General features: G+C 40.3%; 1 protein-coding gene across 1 annotated transcript in view; it reads right to left on the bottom strand.

The window, feature by feature from the left end:
* Window positions 1–4,432, bottom strand: part of LOC126769601 (terminal uridylyltransferase Tailor-like) — a 598,301-nt gene that overhangs the window by 341,493 nt on the left and 252,376 nt on the right. The window lies entirely within an intron of this gene.

The raw sequence follows: 4,432 nt of genomic DNA, 5'->3' as shown, positions 1-4,432 counted from the left end.
GCATTAGTGTTTTATTTACCGAAACCATCTAGTCATAAGCAGCGCTAGTGTCGTAAAAATGAATATTACAATAGCGATATTAGAATATATTCCCTATCGGATGATTATTTCATTATCACTTTAACCTTTTAACCGCCTAGGTCGAATTAATCCGACAAATATTTTCGGGCCCATTTCGCCTGAGTCGTATATTTACGACCAAAATAACACTGATCGTTTTATCAGCTTTTTTATTTAATTACGCTGTATTCTATCAAAAATATGTTTACATTAGGTAAATAGTTAACTAAGTAATCGTTTACAGTTTAATACACTTTAGCCTCTTAATTAGAAGTCTTAAAAATAATGTCCAAAGTTAGAAGAATTACTAACATTATTTTTAGAAAATTGTATTGTGTGTTTCGATTCACTGTGCCGGGCGCTGGGGGCACGCCAACAGATATGAAGTCGGGCGGTTAAAGGGTTAATCTGAATTTTAATTGGGCGTTAATGATGATGCAGTAACGACCAATGAGCATTCAGTAACTATTTAATCTGATTAGTAAATCTGTTTTTTTTTTCTTAACCGGTTTAAAAAGAAATATTTTGAGGTATTGATCGTAGATGAAACCTAGCTTAGGTTAGTTTGTGAAAATGGCGAAAGGGCTGAGCCGTCAAAACCAGTATAAGTTCTGTCACTAGCACACAGTGCTTCCAGTTTATGACTACCGGTGACTTGGTGACATGCAATATGTGTTGAATAAAGCGCAAGAAACATGTGAACTTCGTTATTTTCTATACTTACTAAGGATTTAAGCCCTGAGACTAAGATAGTCCCTTATATAGTTATGTGATAATCAAACAAACCAGACGAGTCTGTTAAATCGTTAGCAAACATTTCAATTTAGCACATAATGGAATGGTCATCAGCAACCATAACAGAAATTAACATTACGAGGATACAATAAATGGATACTACGGGTTACTTCCTTCCTAAATTAAATAAAAAGAAAATAACTAATTAATTTTGTCGTCAGTTAAATAAATTTAATATTGGTCATTGAAATGAAAAAAAAAAAACAATGTTATTATACAAAATCGTTTATTATAATAGTTAAAATTTACAGAATTAGTAAATAACCTCTATATTATAATATAAGATCCTTAGAGATTCTAGGGAGTGTTTTTTATTAAAACTTAAAACTAATAATAAATGCAAATTTTACGACTAAAGTCGTGATCTTACATCGTATAAACATTGAGCGTATGTATTAAATACCTGTATACTATATACAAAGATGCACTGTGGCAAAGCAATTAATAACTAATTGGTGCTAAATATGATTACCAACTGCACACAATGCGACTTGCGAGACGCGCAATCTAAGTTGGCCGGTATGAATCGGTTCTTTATGATTAATATTGCGCGCGTAAATTTTAATTATTCACGTTGTAACCGCGCAATATGCGTATTCAATTAGATTGCACGGTGTCCGTTAGATCGTACGTACTGTACATTTGGTACTGCGTTTTGCGTTTGGTACTGACTAAAATACACAGAAGTTTTACTCAGAGATCTAAAACAACGTAGCAGAAAAAACAACAGTATATAAAAAAAAAACCTAAATTGTAATTATGCAAAAAAATTAACAGATAATTAAATATGAGCAATTTTTTTAATAAAACTTTTCATACTACAATTATTTTTATTGATTCCTAAATTTTAGTTGTTTATTGCTCACACATTTATAAAAAAAATCTCTTTTTTTTATACAACAGGAAGGCGGACGAGCACATGGGCCACCTGATGGTAAGTGGTCACCAACGCCCATAGAAAATAGCGTTGTGAGAAATATTAACCATCACTTACATCACCAATGTGCCACCAACCTTGGGAACTAAGATGTTATGTCCCTTGTGCCTGTAATTACACTGGCTCACTCACCCTTCAAACCGGAACACAACAACACCAAGTACTGCTGTTTTGCGGTAGAACATCTGATGAGTGGGTGGTACCTACCCAGACGAGCACAAAGCTCTACCACCAGTAAATCTCTTGATATCGTTTGGTGGGAAATGATTTATTATTATGTGCATTTTAAGTGAATGTAACTTATAAAATAATTTATCAATCGAAAAATATACAAAAAGTAAGATCAGCATAATCACAGAAATAATTATTGAAAAAAAAAAATAGTTTTAAGAGTTATTTAGTCATTGCATCAAATACCCAATCTACGATAATTAACTTTAAGCATAATTAAATAATCTTAATACCTAACGCTTAAAGTTGACAATCGTATATATTTTTTAAAAGCCAAGTCTGTCCTTAACAGACCTTCGTCTTTATCATCATTTTATTATAATAGTACCTGGTAAGTAAAATATAAAAGTTTACTTAATTCCTAATAGATTAATTTATACTATATAATATTATTGTGCCGTGCCGTGGAGTACCGGCTTAGAATAGTACTCCCCCAATCTCATCCCGTGGGTGTCGTAAGAGGCGACTGAGGGACGGGGAAAAGGGGGGATGGGCAGCAGCGTCCCCCCTCCCATAAACATCTTACCCCCTACTGCGCTCGCCAACACGCCTGCCCAGCGCGGCGAGTATGGGCAAACCCCTCCCTTAATGGCAGATGCGCCCAAAAAAAGGCCCCCAGTTACCGGCAAGCCCGCTAGGCCCGACCAAGGTAGCGGTCGCGGTATCGGCAGGGCAGGGGGTGCTAAGAATCACCGGTTCACGGCAGGCTACCGTATAAAACGACTGAAAATGGCAACGTATAATGGACGCTCGATGAGGCTGGACCATCACCTCGCCGAATTAGAAGTAGAGTTAAGTCATATAAACTGGCATATACTGGGGTTATCTGAAGTCCGAAGACAGGGGGAGGACACGATAACTCTAGAGTCCGGTAACTTACTCTACTTCCGCGAAGGTGATAACCTCTCCCAGGGTGGTGTCGGTTTTCTAGTCAAAAAGGATCTCATTAGCAGCATTGTGGAAATCAGTAGTGTGTCGAACCGGGTAGCGTACCTTGTCCTAAAACTTTCCGACAGGTACTCCCTGAAGGTTGTACAGGTATATGCGCCAACTTCGACATACTCTGATGATGTGGTCGAAGCGATGTACGAGGACATCGCAAAGGCCCTCAACGACACCTCGAGGGCCCACTACAATGTTGTTATGGGAGACTTTAATGCTAAAGTGGGAGTACAAGATAGCGGTGAATCGAAAGTCGGACCTTACGGCTTGGGCTGCAGAAATCACAGGGGGCAAATGCTGGTAAACTTTCTCGAAGCGCAGGGGCTTTTTTTGATGAATTCTTTCTTTCAAAAGAAGCCTCAGAGGAGGTGGACCTGGCGAAGCCCCGATAACGTGACAAGGAACGAGATAGACTTTATCATTTCGAATAAAAGGCACATATTTAGAGATGTTTCAGTGATCAACAGGTTTAATACCGGAAGTGATCACCGCTTGGTTCGAGGCACTCTAAATATCAACTTTAAAGCCGAAAGATCGAGAATGATGAGGTCTACTCTCCGACCTACCATGCTCCAAGCTGCTCAAGGCTCCGAAAAGTTCCAAATGGAACTTCAAAATCAATTCACCGCGTTGGAAACCATAAGCAGCATTGATGAGAGAACCGACACGCTGGTCAAAATACTGCAAAACACATCCCGCAAGTGTTTTCCGCCACAGAGAAGAGACAACGCACCAAAACTCTCTGCTGAGACACTCGAGCTCATGAGAAAACGACGAGAACTACCATCGTTTTTGTCAGATAAGGCCTTAAACCGAACAATAAAAACGCTGACGCGACGCGATCTCCGACGCTCCAATACCCGTGCCATCAAGGCTGCGATTGAGCAAAATCGGGGATCGAAAGTGTTCGCTCGCAAGTTTGGGAGGCCGCGTCTGACAAAACTTAAAACTGAAAATGGTGGGGTCGTTACCTCTAGGCCTGAGATTATCGGAGAAGTAGAGAGGTTTTATGGGCAGTTGTTCTCTTCAAGATCGGATAAACCCGTGGGAATCAGTATTGATGACCAGCGCGCCCCTCTTATGCGCCATTACTCCGAGGAGCTCCCGGTCGTTGACCAAGGAGAGATTAGGGCGGCTCTAGAACAGCTTAAAAACAACAAAGCTCCGGGAGATGACGGAATCACAACAGAGTTGCTTAAGGCAGGCGGGACTCCGGTCCTGAAAGAGCTAGCAAGCCTCTTTAATTCCGTCATCCAACATGGCAAGACCCCGGAAACGTGGAGCGGGAGTGAGGTGGTACTGTTTTTCAAGAAAGGTGATAAAACCCTCTTGAAAAACTACAGACCAATCTCCCTCCTGAGTCACGTGTATAAGCTGTTCTCAAGAGTCGTCACGAACCGTCTCGCCAGACGACTTGACGAGTTCCAGCCCCCAGAGCAAGCCGGCTTTCGATCAGGCTACAGCACC

Source organism: Nymphalis io, chromosome 7 (genome assembly GCF_905147045.1).
Source record: "Nymphalis io chromosome 7, ilAglIoxx1.1, whole genome shotgun sequence".
In the NCBI taxonomy this organism is placed as follows: domain Eukaryota; kingdom Metazoa; phylum Arthropoda; class Insecta; order Lepidoptera; family Nymphalidae; genus Nymphalis; species Nymphalis io.
Note: the sequence above shows the minus strand (reverse complement) of the source record. Positions and strands in the feature narration are given on the sequence as shown.